The sequence below is a fragment of the Astatotilapia calliptera genome, chromosome 2 (assembly GCF_964374335.1).
Source record: "Astatotilapia calliptera chromosome 2, fAstCal68.1, whole genome shotgun sequence".
In the NCBI taxonomy this organism is placed as follows: domain Eukaryota; kingdom Metazoa; phylum Chordata; class Actinopteri; order Cichliformes; family Cichlidae; genus Astatotilapia; species Astatotilapia calliptera.
In genome coordinates this window covers 15,974,306-15,997,202 of record NC_137423.1, presented here as the reverse complement: position 1 = coordinate 15,997,202, position 22,897 = coordinate 15,974,306, and the positions used below count along the sequence as shown (strand labels likewise).

Genomic DNA, 22,897 nt, shown 5'->3' with positions numbered 1-22,897 from the left:
GAGTCAGGTTTCTTCCTGTTAAAGGGAGGGGTTTTTTTCTTCGCAATGTCCCTAAGTGTGATTCTGTGATTATGAGGGTTTCTTTCTGACTGTGTAATTAAGTTAACTTATGTTAGCTTTCTTTTATTCGCCAATAGGATCCAGTAGGTCTGGACCGCTCCATGTGTCCATATGGCTGCTCTTCTCTTCCTCCCAAACACTGACATTTTGTGGTGTTTTCATGAGAAGCATGAAATGAATTGAACTTGCAAACAATCACTTGTGAAACACGAAATATTGTGCTGTGTTTTTAATGCAGTGATCTTTAATTGAAAATGTATTTGGTTTGGAAGGCAGATAAAAAAATATATATAAACAACATTTTCATGTCATTTACAAGTTTGAGACTCTCTTCTAGCTTATCACCTTTGCATGAGTCATGTATTCTGCCAAGTAAGAATGTTTTGTTTATTTCATGTTGTTCTCACTGATAAGTGCAAACTTTTTTTTAGTCAAACTAGGCATTTAGAAAAGGACAGTTATTGACAGAGATGCGATGCCATTTGCTTATTAAAGGTATTTTCCCCAGCACCAGCAAACAGACGAACTGTTCTGGAGCTGTTCAGACCAAATTAGCATGCAGCTCTACAGTAAAGAGTCAGCTGCTAAAACACACGGGTGGAGCGAGTTGCAGCAAATATGAAAGAACAAGAAAACTCACTGAAGTGCACAACAAAACAAACTAGTTATACGTCATGGAAAGATGGGGACACATAGATGCAATGGAAAGTCACAGAGCTCTCAAACGGGAGGAGGCTTGCTGTAGAGCATCAAAAACACCCACAATCAGACTCACAGGGGAGACACAAAGCAGACTTTGGTTGGCTGACTTTGGATTGGAACAGCTTTCAATTACTGGTAGTGTTGTGCTGGCTTCTGGCCTGCCTGAGACAGCCGCCATCCCACATGGAATACAGGGAAGACCTCTCACTGTTAAGCAGCCAAGATTGCAGGATTCAGCTTGATCCATTACTGTTGTGTGTGAATGCCATTAAGAACAATGTTTACCTGTGTTATGTTTTTTTGCAGATAATAAAGCAATGTCAGATACAGTAGGTACTGACTGTCTGACCGATCTCATGTAAATATACCTGTAGCAACATCATTCAGTTTGTACTGATGTGAAAAAAATATTGCCACAATTTCCTGATCATCAACCTACCTGGTCCTTGATGAAAAAGTAAATGCTCACTACTAGAAACTCCTGAAAGACAATTTCTAGCCATAAGCAAACCAGACTGCTGCACCTATGCAGGAGGACATCAATCTGAAACACACTGGCAAACCCATCCCTGAATGGCTACAACCCCCCCCCCCCCCCCCCCCCAAAAAAAAAAAAAAATTAAAAAAAATTAAGGTTTTGGAGTGGCCTGGTCAAAGTCTGGCCATAAATAGGCTGTTCATGCTTGAAAACTCACCAGTGTGGCTGAATTAAAACAATTCTCCAACATAAAGTAGGCCAGAATTCCTCTACTCTCAGAAAAGTTATGGTTCTTAAATCTTCAGATGTCATATGAACCATCATACATCAAAGAACCTTTTTATTTTGTAGATGGTTCTTTAGGTATTGCAAATGGTTCTTTAAAGAACAAAAGGTTCTTGATCCTTAGCTATCTAAATTTGATGGTGTAAAATGGCATAAATATTTATTCACTATAATGAGGTTGTAAATTATACTGTGTGTTTTGTTTGTGTGCATGTGTGTGCAAAGGGGGAGGGCGGGTTACCTGGCAATTACCTTTTAAGAGGAGATGGTAGAAAAATGAATATTCAAATAAAAGTTAGAAATACTTGCTTAAACTGCTGAAACTACACCTTTATTGGCTGCTATTTCCAAGCACATTGTGCGCTGTCGGTCCTGCTTGCTACTGTGAGATTATTCTGTTATTATATGTTACCTTATATATGTAATCAAAGTAGTTGAATTAGAATACTGCTGTAGATCATATTATACCCTTTAATATAGAGTGTGTGATCTGTATGTAGTTTAGTTCTCATTATACTTTTGAGTTAAAAGAACATATTCACTTATTAGTTTATTAGATAAGTGTACATCACTCTGTATCCTTGATCTGCTGTGAATGTCTCATACTGTGTTCTTGACATGTTTTATTGCTGAATCATAAACAGAAGGAGACTTTGTGTCTAGAGCAGAGGAGCAATGAGCCGAGGTCATAACTTAGGCGCCGTAAGGGAGAAAGAATGTGAATGTTTGGGCTTTTACGACTAGGTGGGGGCCACTAGCGGCTATAAGAAGCTGAGTAACACGTCACCATTTCGAGACTGCTGTGACCCTCTTCATGCATGTCTCCCCATCATGATGGTTCTAAATGCTCTTTGTGTTGAATTGTATGGAAATAAATGATTGTTGATTGAGCATTTATACACCGAGTATTGTCCTTCCTTCAGCCCAAAGATCAAAAGAATTGGGAGATTTCAACACTACACAACAACATTCAATATTTAGTATTTACTGCTGTTTACACTTAGATTAACGTGATGGTGTTGTGTTTAGTATGTTGCTCTGTATTTTTTTTGCTTGTTTTCTCTTCTTTTTCTCTCAACAGGCGATCCAGGAGATTTTTTTTCTCTTCTCTCTCTTTTTAAGTGCCCTCTCTCACTGTCCCTCTTCCCTTCTGTTTTTCTTTTCCTTTATCTTTCTTTCTCCCTTTCCTATCCCTCAGTCATGTCTGTCCCGTCTGTAACAACTGAAAATAAAATAAAATAAATAATAACAACAAAGGTCGATCAAATGATCAAATGGACCAAGGCCGTGACGATATTGTTAAAATCACTAAAATGGCGCCTGAAGCCTGTTGTGATGTGAGCTCTGTGTCTGCTCTAGAAACTCAGAAATTCAGTAGAGCTGACCCGTACATTAAATACTCACATCAGCCTGTACTGTGAATTCTGGAAGAGCTGTATAAAATACAGCTATGCATAAGTGTTTTGAATGAATAGCAATGTGACACATGAGAAGCTGTGTCTTGGACTGCTCCTGTATAACTTCTTTTCGGAATAGTTTACAAGTTGTGCTCCGGACATTTATCCAACATCATACATAAAGCCAAGAAGAGGTCATTATACTAACAAGAGGTATCAACGCTGAGCCAAAGTGGTACTCAAGCAAGTGGTTAAAGTTTGTAATCCAGCCAGGGTGTAAATATCACTCAGCAGCCAGAGCTGAAGCAGGTAGCATCAACACATAAATCTACCCGGCTTAAATCACAAGACCACCTCTAACTGAAAAGCTGTAGATTTTTCTTGTTTGCACAAATTAATTCAGATTCACACAAATTCTTTTCACAGCTCCAACAAAATGAGGAAGAGGGTAGGGAGAAACACACTTAGATTGAATTACAATTGGATGGAAGTCAAGGACAAGAACAAGGAAGCTTAGGATGAGGAGAAAGAAAAACAGCAGGAGCATCTTTAGGGATCTCTATGATGTCATTAAGGTTGGTTTCATTAATATTGTCCTCTCACTAAGAAAGATGACTTGTTCACCTACTTCCTGTATTAAATAGTGACGTGTAAAACGTTGTGGAAAACCACAGAGCAGGCACATATAGTGCATCTGCAGGTAAATGAACATCAAATCTCTTAGACTAAAATCTGTATTATACTTTTAGTCTTAAGAACATATGTTTTATATTTACGTATACCCTTATGATAAAACCCATGTCAGCCATTGGTTTATGGACTTTGTATTTAGAAGCCTCAACATTTGCTTTATTGCTATTGCCATGTTTTTTTTTTTGTGTGAGCATTTTGGGACCATATTAGGATGAAGGATCAGAATCTGGAGTTGTGCACACTACTGTTTCATTTAGTGTGTATCTATAAGATTTGTACAGCAGATCCGAGTTGTGCCTTGAAAACAGGAAAGTCGTCTGCATAGAGGAGAACTTTAATAGCAGGCTTGTACAAAGGGAGGCTTTGTGCTCACATTTGCTGCAAACACTCATTTTAATTCTGTCACCCTGTTTTGATGCAGAATTCAGTTGAAATCAGGCAAGAGCAGGACTTGTTTTTTATAATGTGTTCTTGTGAATTAATTGTGTATCGCATACATTTGATTTGACTTTCTGCAAGACAACCCATATGGAATAGAAATAGTAAAAACATATATGATTTACTCATGAAAGTGGCCACTTTCATGAGTAAATCATATAAGGATTACATGATTTACTCATGAAAGTGGCCACTTTCTCATTACTTTCATATATTGTTTTAGTAAGTATCCAAAACATACAAGTTTCATTATATAATTTTTCAAGGGATCTTATATGTGTTTTCACTCTTGTATGCTTTTCATACAAGTTTCACACAAGACAGATACAAACTTTATAAGATTTATATATATCTTTTCCATATGGGAACAGTTGGCCAAAAAAGTTTTCCAAATACCTCCACGTGATCAAGGCTGGATTTAGAAAAGAATAGCAAAAAAAATCTGCACCTCCTGCTTCACATGCAATTTGTGTTTGTGTGTTCAGAGGCGGCGTCGAGAGGCTAGACCTCGGCTCATCCATCTGGAGCACCTGACCAGGAGGAGTCAAACATTAACTCTGCTCTTCCAGGGCACCCTGCAGACTCGGCTGCTGGCAACAGTGAGGGAGTGCGGCCGCCACTGGGATGACGTGAACGCCAAACAGGAGTCCATCACAGATCAACTGCAGGTATGCGAGTCAGACCTTCTGAGGGGGGTTTCACTTTTCTCTCTTCTTTATAATTGACCCTGTGCACGAGAAAATGATAACTTCCTGGTTTGAGACCGGATGTGGGGTTGTACATTTCCCGTAGCTTCATTTTGCGGTCAATTGCTACTGCAAAGATATACTCCAAAATCATGTCCAAAACTCGAAAACGGAAAGATTGCGTTAAATTACAAAGAGGAGAAGGTGGGAACACTCACCACTGTTGTGTCATAAAAAAATCGAATGATCAATTTTGACGTTTAAAGAGTTTAGATCGATCAGTTGTTTACATCACTCAACACAAGCAGAACTGCATTACTGCATGCAGAAGACACATCGTCCACATTCAGAAGCACATCTCTGTATAGTGACTGGTCTTATGATTTAAACAGGAAAATGTTCAGCATTCAAACTACAGGTGAAGAATAGTCAAACTAGATGTTTCCCCCATTATGTCGAGATCAGCTAGTCAAGTACACACCTACACAACATGTTAACAAACCGTGAAAAAAGCCACACAAAAAATGAATGATTGCTGGTAAGAGTTTCTATACATTAGTATGTACGAAGGGTATGTTGTGACTTACCTTCAAAATTACAGCGGTCCCTCGCTAATAACGCGGTTCACCTTTCACCTCGCTGTTTCGCAGATTTTTTAATGCAAGTTTGCATGCTTATTTTTTTTACGTCACATTGTGTCCTGCGTCCTGATTGCTGCAGACGATCTCCTCTGTGACGTCTCTCCTGTACAGTACAGAATCACTGCATCGATCGCTAGCAGTGTGACTCTGAAGTGCAGTACTGTATGTCCACGATGTCCACGAAACGTTTTGCACTGTCAAAAAATAAAATTGGCTACTTGATTTCACCTATCACTGGTTATTTTTAGAACATAATACCTGCGATAAACGAGGGACAGCTGAGAAATATAACATTTGAATCCATTTTCTCTTTTGCCCTGAGGCATAGGGAAAAAATATCGACAAGTCGATGAACATCACTTACAGATATATTGGGTAAATGCTCAAGACATCTATAGAAATGTAAATCGCCGCTTGATTCATTCATTTGCTTGACTTGTTTTGGACCGTAAACCAGGTACGAAAAGGACAATGGAAACAAAGCTCCCCACAGGAGTTTCAGCACCGGAAGTAGGATATGCTAATGTGCACATAGTCAATTGACCATTTTGTTTCTCTCTCTCAGTTTCTTGTCTCAGAGTGGGAGGGATTTGAAGCACAAAGGGAGGAGCTTGTCATTTGGTTGGCTGATATGGATGTCCACCTGAGTGAGGCTGACCAGCTGACAGGAAACACCTGTGAAAAACTGAAACAACTGCATGTGTGGGGTTGTTTTGTTATGACATATACAGGGAGTGCAGAATTATTAGGCAAATGAGTATTTTGCCCACATCATCCTCTTCATGCATGTTGTCTTACTCCAAGCTGTATAGGCTCGAAAGCCTACTACCAATTAAGCATATTAGGTGATGTGCATCTCTGTAATGAGAAGGGGTGTGGTCTAATGACATCAACACCCTATATCAGGTGTGCATAATTATTAGGCAACGTCCTTTCCTTTGGCAAAATGGGTCAAAAGAAGGACTTGACAGGCTCAGAAAAGTCAAAAATTGTGAGATAGCTTGCAGAGGGATGCAGCAGTCTCAAAATTGCAAAGCTTCTGAAGCGTAATCATCAAACAATCAAGCATTTCATTCAAAATAGTCAACAGGGTCGCAAGAAGCGTGTGGAAAAACCAAGGCGCAAAAATAACTGCCCATGAACTGAGAAAAGTCAAGCATGCAGCTGCCAAGATGCCACTTGCCACCAGTTTGGCCATATTTCAGAGCTGCAACATCACTGGAGACATGGCCAAGGTAAGAAAGGCTGAAAGACGACCACCACTGAACAAGACACACAAGCTGAAATGTCAAGACTGGGCCAAGGAATATCTCAAGACTGATTTTTCCAAGGTTTTATGGACTGATGTAATGAGAGTGAGTCTTGATGGGCCAGATGGATGGGCCCATGGCTGGATTGGTAAAGGGCAGAGAGCTCCAGTCTGACTCAGACGCCAGCAAGGTGGAGGTGGAGTACTGGTTTGGGCTGGTAGCATCAAAGATGAGCTTGTGGGGCCTTTTCGGGTTGAGGATGGAGTCAAGCTCAACTCCCAGTCCTACTGCCAGTTTCTGGAAGACACCTTCTTCAAGCAGTGGTACAGGAAGAAGTCTGCATCCTTCAAGAAAAACATGATTTTCATGCAGGACAGTGCTCCATCACACACGTCCAAGTACTCCACAGCGTGGCTGGTAAGAAAGGGTATAAAAGAAGAAAAACTAATGACATGGCCACCTTGTTCACCTGATCTGAACCCCATTGAGAACCTGTGGTCCATCATCAAATGTGAGATTTACAAGGAGGGAAAACAGTACACCTCTCTGAACAGTGTCTGGGAGGCTGTGGTTGCTGCTGCACGCAATGTTGATGGTGAACAGATCAAAACACTGACAGAATCCATGGATGGCAGGCTTTTGAGTGTCCTTGCAAAGAAAGGTGGCTATATTGGTCGCAGATTTGTTTTTGTTCTGTTTTTGAATGTCAGAAATGTATATTTGTGAATGTGGAGATGTTATATTGGTTTCACTGGTAAAAATAAATAATTGAAATGGGTATATATTTGTTTTTTGTTAAGTTGCCTAATAATTATGCACAGTAATAGTCACCTGCACACACAGATATCCCCCTAAAATAGCTAAAACTAAAAACAAACTAAAAACTACTTCCAAAAACATTCAGCTTTGATATTAATGAGTTTTTTGGGTTCATTGAGAACATGGTTGTTGTTCAATAATAAAATTATTCCTCAAAAATACAACTTGCCTAATAATTCTGCACTCCCTGTATTTGATATGATACATACAGACATTATCGTAAACTGGTCTAACAAAAGACAATGAGTCCAACATTAAACTTACCTTACATAACGTGAGGCTGAAGTTCATTGATGATTTTAATCAAAAACTTGTTGTTGAAATATTTTTACTGAACATGCAAACATCTGCTGATGAAAATGTTTTGATTTATTGGTCTGTTATGAAGCTATTGCTATTTCTAATGTGTTCTTATCACTTTCTAATGTCTTATTAATTCTTCTTTTTTTTTTTTTTGCCTGTCCCATTTGGTTCTTTAGCCGTCAGAATTGTTGTCTGAAGACCAACAAGGACACCCAATGGATTTATTTTGCCAAATGGATCATCGTGTCTTATTGATTCAACAATACATGTATTAATTGTTGTGTTATCTATAGATATAGTATTTATTAGGGCTGTAATACCGGTATAATGTTGGGGACAATAGGAAAATGAAATGAAACGCGCATGCGCAGTGCCTTTGTTTTCATACGCACATGGCGGAAAAAGTATGGCGGCGGCGACGGAGAATGAGAAGGGCAAAAGCGGATCGTTGAATGAAACGGATGAACCAGAAGTGGTTTGTAAAAATGCTGCAACTTCAGTGGTGTGGATGGTTATTTTTGGTAGAGCGTGCTAGCGGGCCGTTGTTATTACCATGTTTTTTGGAAAATACGGCACACTTAAAATCAATCCTTTGATTTTTCTGAAAATTGACAGTGCCCCTTATAGTCCCATGTGCCTTATGTATGAATTCTGGGTGTGTTTACTGACCTGGAAATGATTTTATGTCGTACACGGCGCTCGAAAATCTATCAAATGTTTTAGTACAACTTTGCTAAGCTACGAACCCACACCGCTTGATGGATTGTCGGAGCATTACTGCTATTGTAGGCAGGAGCCTCGCAGAGTGATACGTACTGTGCTTCAACATAATATTACTGTATCGTGTGTGTATAACCTCTTATTAAGTTTTGTGGATAATATACATGGTTGTGTTGAGGTTATGTCGGCCAATTTCCATTGGAAATGCCTTTTGGTTAAACTGTCAGCAAGGAATTGGCATTTGCACTGTTAAATTTTTATATAACTTTATATGCACATAAAAAACAGCTGCTTGTTTAAGTGAAAATACATTGATGTCTTTTTTTGTTTTGTTTTTTGCACTAATAAAGTTGTGGCGTTGTCTAGTGTCAATTATAACGTCAGTTATATCGTTATCGCAAATTTTCAAATGTATATTGTGATAAATATTTTTGGTCATATCACCCTGCTCTAGTATTTATATATATTTGTTCATTTATAGTATAGTAAAAGTGTTTAATTATTACTGTTTAAATGACTAATATGGTACATGTATTAGTAGTGATGTTGTGCTGACGGTTAAAATGTCTTTTTGTCTTTTGGTATATTACGAAACGGCAATAAACCATTAGTATATTTCTATGCTGTGCTCGTATTTATTTTACCCTACTCAAATTCAATTTATGTTACACTTTATTTAGAAAGATTTGAAATGGTTCTTTAAAGAATGTTTTTTTAAAAAGGTTCTGTGAAAAACCATTAAATGTGCCCCAAAGAACCATTTCTTGATGGTTCTTTGTGGCACCAAAAAAGGTTCTTCTATGGCATCAGTCTAAAGAACCACTTTTGGTTCCAGTTGGCACCTTTATTTTTCTGAGTGTACAATGGTGTGAAAGACTTGCTGCCAAAACCTTGATTGCACTTCTTGCTGCCAAGGGTTGCACAACCAGTTATTACCCATATGGAAAAGAAATAGTAAAAACTTATATGACTTAACCCTTTAAAGCCGGTCGGAGCGGACGCGCTCCATTTTGCGTAACTATTTTTAAATCCCGGTAGCACTGCAACCACATAAGCTAGCGCAATAATTTTTTTTGCATATGAAACCGGAGGAGTTGTACTTACATCTGATGCCATCAGCTTGTCCTGGGTCACAGTTTCCTTCCACATATAGCTTTGCAAAAACTGCATAAAAAGCACTTGCAGCAACAAAAACATAATATTCCAGAAACACGCTTTGCCGATCCGATCAGCTGTTTGTAACACTTCCTACATCCATCAGTGTGAACTATCACATGTCCGGCATGACCTGCCCGAAACCGGAAGTGACGTCATTTTGCGGAAATGTAGTTTTTTACCATCGTGGCCTTATGAGCCTATACTTGTGTTTTTAAAAGTTATGTTTGACTTTATGACTTTCTGTGTCGTTTCTGGGATGCTGAGGACTCATATTGCACTGCTGGAAATATTTTATTTTGATGCACATGCTGTTATTTTGCAAATTTGCACTATAATATATTTTTTCGTTTTTCCTACAGTATATGAAAATTGGTGTATCTCCAAAATAAAACTATGAAGACACTTAAAATAAATTTCCTTTGGTGGGAAACTAGTTTGTGCAACTTTTTTGTATTTACAGTTTTGAGGGATAAGCCCCTAAAATTTCTCTAACTAGAAATATATGTTAAAAAATCAAAAACGATTTTACATTTTTTTGTAGTTTATTGCACTTTTTTGCAATTTATGTAATTACTATGCACTTAATGCAGACATATTATTCAAATTTGGGCTATAATGGTTGCATTGATGTATAGCAACTTGAAATGCTCCAAAAAATGGCTCCACAGCATGTAAAAATATACTATAAGCTCTGGCGGACTTGGTTCTACGGTATGTCTTAAAGGGTTAACTCATGAAAGTGGCCACTTTCATGGAAATGCTTGGAGCAGACTAACCTGTGAGCTGGAGTGTTCTGGGACGTTATAATTGGTCTTTGAATGGCTGCAATCCAGTCGCCTCTTTGTTACTTCGGAAACATGGCTCGAACAATTTCTCTTCAACGACGTAATCCGATAACAACCGATCTCTTTACCCGTCGGCTTCCCGTGGCTGTCATGCGACCAGCTATTGCAGTTAATAACACAACAGCTTCTTGACATTTTTGTGTTTCTTTTTATCGCTGTGTGACTGATTTCAATTGAAAGCCTGCGTGCGCTAGTACCGCTTGCCACAAGTTCCCAGAATCCTTTGCGGTTCTACCCGTGAATGACGTCACATTTTCAATCTCTATATAATATGCATGTTAAATTTTATATTTGGGGTAAAATATCAAGTCTTTTCAAGTAAACCGGTTCAAGTCCAATTCAAGTCCCAAGTCATTGGTGTAAAAGTCCAAGTCAAGTCACAAGTCTTAGAACATTTTTTCAAGTCAAGTCTAAAGTCATAAAATTAATGACTCGAGTCCAAGTCATGTGACTCGAGTCCACACCTCTGGTAACGCGCTCCCTCTGCAACTGTGTTTCCTGGGTGAGAGAGCGCCTTTTTGTTGTTGTTGTGCTAAGCTAATAGGCAGAATGCTACAGGCATAGCCCTAAAGAATGTAGCCTCATGGGCAGTGTAGTCCGTGCCACAGGGAGAATGGACCCGTTCTGTGTCTGTGAGCGCGAGGAGGGAGAAAAAGGAGAGTGGAAAAGTACGAGTAGCCATCGAGCAGAAATGGGAGCTAGAAGCATGTAAATTTAATAATAACCACTGCAGCCAAGAAGAGTATGGAACGCCAGGATTGCCATAATGAATTAATTAAATACACCATTAAATAATTAATTAAATGTGGCAATAATTAATTAAAATTGGAATTAATTAATTAAATAAATAGTTATGACACATGTAATTAATTAATTATTGACACATTTAATTAATTATTTAATGATATATTTATTTATTTCATTTTGGCAGTCCTGGCGCCTGGCTCTCATCTTGAATTAATTTTATCAGTCAACCTCACCCATCAAACACAGGGGGCGGGGTTAATGCTGAGTCAAAACCATTGCTTTGGCCTGGTGGCCATTGTTTTTAGCACACAACAACCGGCATGTGGAAACTAACAGAACTGAACACTGATAAACCCTGTTTGTGTGTCACCAAATACAGTTTTAATCTTTTTTAGCCGAGAATGTAGTGGTTTGACCTTCATATGTCTGGTCGGTTTGTCAAGATACAGCCTCTTTACAAAAGTGCTTCGATGATTTCGGAGATGTTTGCCCAGTCTCACGGCAAAGCGTGGGATAGACCCGCTCGCCTCGCAAGCAATCGAGCTGTTATTACCACCGACAAAGCGCAGGCCCCGGTACACAGCTGTAATAACCCCTGCTGACACTGACTTCTTTTACTGAGGTTATATTTATCGGGGTTTTATTTCCTGATGTTCTTATGTGTCCTACGTGTTTCAGTCGCCAATTCTGAATTATAACTAACATTAAAAACATGTTTAAGGAGGAGAGAGAGCAAATAAATTCGATTAACAGCTGATCTTTGGGTTTTTGTTCATTAATCAGCGTGACCTGTGTATAAACGCATAAAAGAGATATCGTTGGTGTTTCCGTCATGTAGTAACTGCTGGCTTTAACTGTACAAAAGTTGTTCGACACTATGAAACACATACAGACTTCATGATGTTCGGCTAATATTTTTATGTGAATATTATTCATGAGGGTAAACGGCCCTGTACACCACGGAGCAAGATCAGCATATCCACGATATCTTCAGCTCTCTGAGTTAATGCAGAGTTTCCCAGCTGACTATCTAACTGTCATCTACGAATATGTCACGGGTCATATCAATATAATTTTACAGAAAAGCATCCTTAATATTGCCAACTATTCCAGAGACGTGAAAATCTACAGCATAAAGACCAAAAAATATAGCAGTCTAACGCAACACTGTAACAGAGATGAACCGTCAGTTTGTCGCAGATCAAAGTGGAATGAAAGTGATTGGTTGAACAGGTGTTCGTGATCTGTGTTATCTGCATTTTCATCAGTGTAAGAGATTCAGCAGCAGATTAGAATAACAGTTATACATTTAATAAATTACCAAATGAATACACGCAAGAAACGAGCAAACCTGTTCCAACAATTTGAGTTTGTGTTCCCTCAGCTGCAGACTTGCTGCTGTTTAAATGTTTGAAAAGGAAGATAGAGCAAACGTCAAACATAGACTCAGTCTGCATTCACATTTGATATGAGGCCAGCACGTATAGTGGCTGTGTCCTGTTTTAAGATCATACATGTAAAATTGTTGTCTGACCTCCGTCGATCCAGCCGCTCAGAGTCCATGGTTACCATGGTTACTGCATAAGCAGCTATAATGTTAACAGCTGGCACTGAGGAAACCTACCGGCAGCATGAGTGTTTATGTTTTTCATTGCAAAAGAACCATCTGAATGGTTAACTGAAGTTAACTTGGATAAATTATAGTTAAGGAGTATCACAGATAACGCCCATGTGAGCTGTGTGACTGTTCACCACTACAATGAAATCAGTAGGCTATTACTGAAATACACGTGCTATATCATAAACTATGATATAAATAGGGAGGTCCTACTAACATTTACTTTTAAAGGACACCTTCCTGCCTTTAGTCTCATTCATAAGCAGTATTAGTTTTCTTCTAACATCCAGAAGTCTGCACGATGTGTTTCATAGTTTGTAACAAACCTTTGACAGTTAAACATAACATGACCGAAAAAGCAAAAAAAAAAAAAAAGAAAGAAAGAAAAGAGAGAGAGAAAAAAATCACACAAGTTATATGTTAACCCCATTTATTTCTAGTTAAGTAAACTCTAAAAATTCTAACAGATAGCTGGTGCTTAGAATACAGTTGAATAACTATTAAAAAACAGATGATATAATATTTCTGTCCAGGTTGCAGTCTTCATGATGAACATGCTGTTGCAAACTCTGCTTCTCTCGGTGGAAATGTGCCTTCTCTTTCCTCTTTGTATAAAACATTTTAAAAGTCAGTTTAATCTCAAAATTCACTGTTAAATCCAAAACACACCAGATAAAGAAAAGCGAATAGTTCAGTCTAACACATGTGCCAGTGAACCATTAAACGTCTGTGAAACTATGCAGTTATGAAACGTAACTTTAACCTCAGCCAAACCGATTTGCTCAGTTGTAAATAAAACAGCGAAGTAAACGTGACCCGACAGACAAAACCTGAGTGAATTAAGTCCAGCGTTTAACCACTGAGAGCTAAAACTCAGGGGAGGTTTCAAAGCTGTGTGCGGGTGATTGGACATCAGTCGCTGATGAAGCTGGTTCGCTTATAAAGTGCTCTGTAAGGAAACAAGCTCCAGCAGCTCTGCGCTCGGGAAAAATACTATATTTCCTTATCTTGTGCAGAAAAATGCGCTGACATTGTGTTATATCGAGCACCGGCTGCCCAGTTAAACTGTGACTATCACCAGGTAATGTAGGCGTGTTTCTTGAATTAGCAGCTGGTGTTAAACAGCTGACAGATGAGGAGGAGGATGCATGCAGATAAACTGAGGGTCTGTTGAGCTGATCGCTGGTTTCGTGAGAAAAATGTCAGCTCGTTCTTTATGTTACAGAAGCACAGAGACACAAGACCAGGTGGAAAGAGACGATCATTCGGTGAAAATGAGAATCTGCGAATGCACCATGTGGAACACGGAGAGTGGAATATGTAAACAAACCGGTTAACGTAACCCCCTCGGTGCACTCTGCATGCTGACTGTTAGCAGAGCTAGTGAAATCTCTGAAAACATCTGAGCACTTTTGCAAACATGTTCTATGTTGACAACCTGACCAGACATGTGAAGATTACGGCGCGACATTCGCGGCTAAAACACTGTTAAAAGTGTAGTTGGTGACAGAAAAACAGGGTATTTTAAAACTACACCACCACCATTGCTGTCTGTGATTTGAAATGCATTCTGGGATACCTGGCTGCCCCAAGTCTACACAAGCAATCGATTATCTAGGATCGACCTGTTTTGACTTACTTTGCACGGCAACCAATCAAATGTTAGAGAAGCTGCATGGGCAACGTTAACCCCGCCCCCTGAGTTTGATGGGTGAGGCTGACAGATAAAATTAATTCAAGATGCGAGCCAGGCGCCAGGACTGCCAAAATGAAATGAATAAATATATCATTAAATAATTAATGAAATGTGTCAATAATTAATTAAAATGTGAAATACATAAATAATTAATTAATTGTGTCAATAATTAATTAATTACATGTGTCATAACTATTTATTTAATTAATTAATTCCAATTTTAATTAATGATTGCCACATTTAATTAATTATTTAATGGTGTATTTAATTAATTCATTATGGCAGTCCTGGCGTTCCATAGGAGAGTGCCTGATGAGCCCAGTTGTAAGTACGCTGTTAAGACTCGACTGTACACCGTGTTTGTGTTTTCCTCCGAAACAATAAGTTCAGTTTGAGCAGCCTTTCAACGCCTCTCTCTGTCTTCCGCTAGCAAACTTGACCCAGACAACAAAGTAAAGCTATTTTCCGCCTATGAGCCCAACATGGAACCCGATGTATTAGCCAGAATTCCCTTTACTACAGTTTGTAGCCGCGGACCTTCAGTAATAGTAATAAATCACAGTCATGTAGTTGTTAATAGCATGATAATATATTAAGTAATCCAAAGTATTCAGAATACGTTACGCTCATTGAGTAACGTAACGGAATACGTTACAAAATACATTCAGGGGGATGTATTCTGTAATCTGTAGTGGAATACATTTTAAAAGTAACCTTCCCAACACTGATGATAAGCCATATCCTCACATAACCTACAGCAAAATATATTTTTTGATCAAAGCTAGTGAAAACAAAACAATGCTAATAGAAAATTTCCTAACAAAGTTCCTAAAAATTATATTAATTTATTGACAGTATCGTGATTTAACCTCTGGAAAAGGGATCATATTTTATGAGAGAGAGGGGACAATATGGGGAATATTGTCAAGGTTGATAGAATCACGATGAAAGAAAGATATATGAATATTTTGAAAGAAAACCACGAGCTGTCAGCAGCAAAAATGGGTCTGGATCACTTTGAATTAAAACAACCCAAAACACATCGCTCCTGGTAAAGAACTACCTCCAGAAGATCTTCAAAATGAACCATTGCTGAGAATTTAATAACAATATTCACAGAGAGGTTCATGATTCGGTGGAGCTAATAAGCACAGCTAAATCTGAATAACAGTTGCTCCTTCAGATGAAGAGAAACACATATTCAAATCTGTCACCAAATGAAATGCAGATAATGATAGTTTGGCAAGTGATGTGAGCCAAAGAATCCCCTTTTAAGAGCTTTTTGGACTGTTCTGGAGATCAAGCCAGTAAAATTGCTTCTAGTTAGTAACATAATACTTACCATATTTTAGATTATAAGGCACATTAACAAAACAGCCAGATAAGTTCAACTTTATTCAATTCATTCACAATAATCCAACATTATTCAGTTGCAACACATAAAATACAGAACAATAAACTCACTTTTTCAGTTCATTCCTCTTCCATAAGTCCACCAACTTCTTCATCTTCGCAGCTGCTCTATTCCCATCTTCTTCTGCGTGACTGACAGCCTTGAGTTTAAAATCTGCTTCTTAAGCGTGTCTCTTAACAGGTGCCAGTTTGGGGTCCTCCTACACATACAATACAGTAATATTATGTTGAAGCACAGTATGTACTACTCTGACCTGCTGGATGTTTTCATTGTTATTTTATAACTGGAAAAACTGTGAGAGAGGAGTTGACCTCTTTCTTGGCTCACAGAAAATGGAGGTTAATGATAATTGAATATTTAAACAGGAAGCTAAATAACAGCAGCTATAGAACACCATAAATTGGCAAACTGAGGGCAGGAAAAGAATGACAAAGAATTTTTTTGTGAGGAGTAATGACTTCTAGAAAAGCAAACATGCCTGCCAACATAACTTATTTCACTTATACTTCTGTTACTCCACAAAGTTGCATCTCTGCATTATTCCCTAGAGAACTGTCCTTTCCCTGCTGCCTTATAAATTGAATGGTGGAATCTATGTGCATACATACATATACATGTACATACATATATGTAGTTTGAAACTTAATTTTGGTTTATACTCTGAACAAAGTTTAGGTCTTTAATGGCTGAGGTAAACTTAAAGTTAAGAGAAAGTTAAGGCTTATTAACAGTTTCTTCATTACTGGCTATGGTGCATATACTTAGCTCCATGATGGGCTTATACCAGGGGTGTCAAACTCAAATACACATCTGGCCAAAATTCAAAACTGGAACAAAGTCGCGGGTTAACATTAATATTTATTGAAAAAAAAATCTTCCTCCAGATATAAGAATGAATCTTTTCTTATGGACTCAAATAAGTTTTGCTGGAAAACTGAATATGGAACAAGCAAAGCTTAATACTAAACAATATATATATTAGCTGTATAATACCAGTAGGCCAGCTCTAATAGTAATTTGGTATGGCTTCGCGGGCCAAATGTAATTAGGCTGCGGGCCAAATTTGGCCCGCGGGCCAGAGTTTGACACCTATGGCTTATACTATATAATGGAGAGCTCCCTCATATTTAAGAGTTCAGCTTAAGTTCCTTTTGTTGTCTTTTTTAGAGCTTTCCATCAGGTCATACTTTTTTAAAATCATATTTTTCTGTCTTTTGAGAAAAAAAAGTAATGTCATATGTTACTTATGAGATTAACTACTGCGCTTGTATGTCTATATATGACTCCACGAAACCAGAGCTTATGCCATCTGCCAATTCAAATGAAATAATATAGGGAAAAAAACAAAAGAAAAAAAAACAACTAAGTTTGTCTGTATATGCTACAAAGCAACTTTAATGGGCATTAATTGAGGTTAGCAAGCTATTTGAATATTAAAGCCAGAGTTTTCAGTGTCACAAAGGTCCCTCAACCACTTTAGGTCTCTGGGTTACCTTCTGTAGAAAACTTAAGACTTTCAGTTTAAATTAAATTAAAAACATAGATAAAGAAATCTATTCATTCTTACATTTTGGATCACTTTCCGGAGCTTGGTGATTGAAGCCTGGGTTATCTCTGATTGAGGTTGTAGGTTTTGTTCTGCCAGCTAATGGAAAAAAAACCTGACAGTCAAACTTTTCTGACCCAATTTTTAGAGGTATTTTACAAGTGCTTCTTTTCTATAATATAATCACAAATCCTTTTATCTGGTCAATCGCATCAAACAACAAAATACTGTATTTGTTAGCCCTCAGCAGTGCTCATAGAATTGTGATAAACATGACAGAAACCGATGCATAACATCCTCTTCCTTGCATTTACCGCTGCTGCTCCTATGTAACTAACTGAAAGTGGCAGCAATTTTTTTCTATTTTGCGGCTCAGCAGGCCGCTGGCTAACAAAGCCTAACGTGTTTTGATTAAGCTCAGTGGGGGGATTTCACATGTGGAATTCATTTCTTTTCACAACTGGCTAAATCACAATGTCTGGAACTGATGACACATCTGATTGTGTCAAAGTATGCAATTGCTTTTTCATTACAGACTGTCTCTTGTTTAATTAATTATTTAGCTTGGTGGATAAATATATTTATGCTTAGCACACCTCCAAAGGCCTGTGCTGCCAGTCAAATTTAACATATCCAGGAACTGTTTTCTTTGTCTTGCATTACTCAAACATCAGCATTCAGGTAAAACAGCCAGGAGGAGGCTCTCAACTGAGTAAGTCAACGTATAGTACAGGTAGCATGTGACCAATTACAAACTACATCTTAGTATTTAAACCCAGGTAATAAATCTGACTGAAGTAAAGACTATTAGTTATTGTCACAGCTTTGTCATTAAAAAACGGGAAGATTTGGCTTCAAAACCGATTTCATATTTGTGTATTTTTTTTTCTACAGTGTGCAAAACCATTCCAGACCTATTTTTTTTTTCAGTTTCAAGTCACCAATCAGCCACTAAGCCACTGATTGTGGTGATAAGTTGTACTCATTTCCTTGACTTACACTGAAACAATGTTCAGGTAGCACTCGGGCAGATTTGAACGAAATCAGCCCGGAGCTTCTATTCCCCTGGTAACTTGAGGCTCTAAGTAGCATTATGAGAGTGAAGAATGGCTTCGTGAGCATCAAATCATAGGTAAACCGAAGGTTCCTAAGTGAACACAGAACAGCGCTTTAAAACACTTATGTGGAATTTGCACTCAAAGAATGATTGTGCAGCAAACGTACCACTTATTTTTTTTTTTTTTTTTTTTCTAAATGACATCAGAAACAGCAGTATGCGACATTACGTGATGGCAGAGCTTCAGTTCATCCTTTGTCATTTTTTTTTTTTTTTTTTTTTTTTTAAAATAAATAGGACAGGGGGAATGAATGAGAGAAAGAGGGGGAGAGAAAGAAAGAAAACCAAAGGGGAGAAGAGACGGTGAGAAGGGGGGGGAAGAGAGAGAGAAAAAAAAAGAACTCCTGGGTCACCTGTATGGAGAAAAAAAAAAAACAAACAAAAAAAACAAACAGAGGAGACAGCAAACAACAAAGAGCAACATAATAATAGAGAAAACAAAGCACCATCACAATAAACTAGCTAGTCATAGATATCAATATTTACTAAATAATAAACGATATTGTGCAGCACGCAAGATAGACAGCGCACAGTGTGCTTTGAGGCAGCGGCCAAGAAAGCTTTAGTCCGCGTCTGTGAATACCCATGCGTGCATACCTGTGTGGATCAGCATGCTTGCATTCCAAAGGTTTCTCCATGTAATGATCTGCTAGGGAGTGTGGGGGGGCCACAGCCCCGTCCTCCAGGGTGTGAAGTGGGTATGGAGGAGATCAAAACTCCAGACATCCAGAGGCCCCCAGAATACAAGAGACCATGGAAGACCAACAGAGGGGCAGCCGCGCCACTGTTCCAGTAAGAGCTGAGGAGAGTCCCAGATGAGGGCTCGCCCAGCAGCCGCGGAGCAGAAGTCAGGGGGAGTTGCAGTGACGCGCCCGTGAGCTCCGCCGGCCCCCAGCTGTGCCTGAGTGACCGAGCCCCAGGCCGAGAGGCCGGGGGCACCCCACCTCCAAAGGGGCCCGAGCGAGCCCCAGGCCCCGACAAGCGGCCGCCAAGGAGTGAGCCGGTGTGTACCCGGACGCCCACCCCCAGACACAAAGAACCACCAACACACCGACACCTGAGGGAGTCCGCCACCGGCAGGGGAAGTGGTGGTGGGTGGAGATAGGCCTCCAAACCTTGGAGGGCCTGAGGTGTCCCCAGAGAGGTGGCGTCTGATACCCAACCTGACATATAGACACAGACATACGGGCACACACAGACACAAACATCCATTCCCACCCTCATGCTCTCATATGCACTCACTCCACACTCAACCAACGTGGAGACAGACATAAAGAGACGCTGTACACACAATCACACTCCCCAAGCGTACTCTACAAACCGGGTCTAGGTACCCTTGCCCCTGGAGGGGGGAATTGCACCCAGACCCAGGTGGTGTTACCCTTTTCCCTGCGGTGGGGAGAGGCAGACCACCCCGACTCCGCAGCAGCAGGGAGGCCCCACACCCCAGACCGCAGTCGGACGGCCAACTCCTCCTACTAGCCCTCCCGCTCCAGCAGGCCGCAGAGAATGGGGGTGGGAGAAGACTCCAAACCTCCCTCCACCCGCTCATTGTAGTGTTGATGCATATGTGTTCTAAGGTGCAATTAAAACCCAGGAGGGCATGGAGCTACCTGCCAAGGAGCAGCAGGTAAGCGCATAGTCCCTCCTGCTAGCCCTCAATGACTAAGTGTATTTAAAATTGAGAGGTGGGCAACGACGTCAGGGGTGAGGTATACACCCTGATGGTAATTTGGACTCCGTGATTGTGCCCACCCCCAAGATCCTATATGTATGTGTAATGAGAGTGTGAATAATGTGAATGTCTAAGTTGTGGGATAAAATTGAGGCAGAGGCAGCCAGAAGGGGACGGGGGGGGGGGGGGGGGGGTAGCCTCCTCTGCACCCTGGTGACATACCCCCACTCCAAGGCCCTGCATGTGTGAGTGGTTGTGGAGGAGCGGGAAGAGGGAGGCAGCTGGAGATGGGGAGGGAAGGAAGGGAGGGGCAGGTAACCCCTCCCTGGGGCCAGCTCCCCCGCTGACCCCAGTAGGCACTCCCACCCTTCGCGACCCGCCAGGGAAGGGGGGCCCAGGCCCATCAGACCGGGGCCCAGTGCAGTAGCGCCCTCCGGCTCCACAGAGCCCTGGACAGTCCACCCAACCCCACCACAGAGAAAACTGCACCCACCCCACCATCCACACATCTTCCAGACTACATAAGACAGTAAACGCCCAGGCTGAGATCTTCCTCCACCTCTCCTGTATCTCCCCCTCCTGCAGAGAGTTCCTGAAGAGAAGAAAGCTCCTGCAAGATGTGACCATCCCCCCCACCAGTTGAAGAGCCCCCCAGGCGGCTCGACGCACCGGCGGCACCCTGCTCCAGGGCCGGGCCCCCATGCACCCACCCGCCCACAACCCCGGCAACACACCAACCAGGACCCAAGCCCCCGAGGCCCGGCCCGGGCCCCAGCCCAGAGACGGAGCGCCCCCAGAACCTCACGCCCATCCCGGACCCACCCAGGGGCAGCCAGGTTGCCAGGTCAGTAACCCACGTCCGTCAGCACAGACCCTCCCCTAGCCCCACTGCACGCAGCCGCGAGGAAACAGTCACCTGAGAGCCAACAGAGCCCCCAACCGGACGTGACCGCTACCCCGGGTTGAGCCCCCCAAGGAAGTACCACTTAACTGCAGATACAGAATTTGCTAAATAAAGATCAATCAGCAAGTGTAGTATTACTATGTCCAAACCACTTTTTCTCAGCCCGATGCAGAGTGGGCCGAGAAACATATCACTGCATCACACAGTGGAATAAGGAAGAAGTCTACAAACTGATGAGGGACTCACAGAAACAGAGGGTTGCATTTTAAAGAAATGATGAATTATCAGGTTAGTTTTCTGAGAGAAGATGAGTAAACTCAAAGTTTTCAAACTGTTTGCCTGGACAGCTTGACAGAGAGGGGTCCATAGCACTGTGGAATTTGAAATTTCGACCACGTAATATAAAGGGTGCCACTTCCTAGTGAATAAAATGTTTTTCATAACATAAAAATGTTGGGGAGGAGCCGTGGTTTAAACTTTCACTATTTGGCACTTGGTCCGGTTTTTAGCTCATCTTAGAATTCCACTCCAGCCGGGAAGCTTCTCCCTTTGAAGAGAAAAAACTACCTACACACACATCAGAATCTATTCCCTGTCGAGTAATGTTTCCCTAGCCTTGTTTTGCACGGGTGTGGCATTTTCATTTGCCACTCTACTGTATATGATCCTGCAAAACATAACATGTTGTCACGGTCTGGCTGGGGCAGACCGTATGTGTTGCAGAGGAGGACTCAAACGCAGACCAAAACGTGGTGTGGATTAACAAAACAAGCCGTTTATTGAGGTTAGCAACGAGGGTACAAAATAATAGGGCATCGGTGAAAACTAAACAATAACCTAAACTGGGTGAACTAATAACAAAACATGAAAAACCTTAACCATAGTGAACTGACATGGGTACCTGGAGATGAGACATGGATGAGCAGACGACCTGACAATGGCATGCAGAAAACAAAGGGCTTAAATACATACATGAGGTGATCAGGGGAGGTGGAGACACATGGGGGAAACAGCTGACAGACATAAACCTAATGACAGGACCAGGAGAGGAAAGCTAAATACAATAAACAAAGAACACATGACATTGTCAGAATAAAACAGGAAATACTAAAACATGACAACACAACTTAACAGACCTAATATGTGATGAATAAATACAAAACCCCAAAACATAGAAAACCCAGGAACAATAACTGCCTAAACTAAAGGCAGATAGGAAATAACACAAACTAAATCACATAACAAAATGAGACAAATACAAACATGAACTCAGAGCGCTGGGTCAGAGACCCAGCCTGTGACAGAGCCCCCCCCTCAAGGGCGGATTCCAGACGCCCAAAACCTCGAAAAACAAAACCAAAAACAACCCACCAAGGGCGGGCGGTGGGGGTCCAGGACAGAGGGCCAGAAACAAGGCCAAAAAAAACAAAATGTCCATCAAAATCACAGGAGCACAGGGAACAGTTCATGACTCCTCAGGGGGCCGACCCGGAGGGTGACGGTCCAGAAAATCATAGTTCATGTGATCAGGGGGCCGGCCCGGAGGCCGACGGCACAGAAGTCCATGGTCGAACAGTTCCGGGGGCCGTCCGTGTGGACGGCAATGGTGGCGATATGGAAACTGTTCAGGGGGCCGACCGTGCGGACGGCAACGGCGTAGAAACAGTTCAGGTGGCCGACCTCGACGGCGGTGACGTCCAGCAGG

General features: G+C 40.8%; 2 long non-coding RNA genes across 2 annotated transcripts in view; one reads left to right on the top strand and one right to left on the bottom strand.

Annotated features, from left to right (window-relative positions):
* Window positions 1-22,897, top strand: part of LOC145432427 (uncharacterized) — a 432,207-nt gene that overhangs the window by 109,456 nt on the left and 299,854 nt on the right. The gene's annotated exons all lie outside the window — the stretch shown is intronic.
* On the bottom strand, window positions 18,779-21,165 carry LOC145432433 (uncharacterized). Its single transcript, XR_013912728.1, has 2 exons — window positions 19,211-21,165; window positions 18,779-18,966 (listed from the first exon to the last, which is right to left on the bottom strand). It is a non-coding gene; the product is annotated as an uncharacterized LOC145432433 (long non-coding RNA).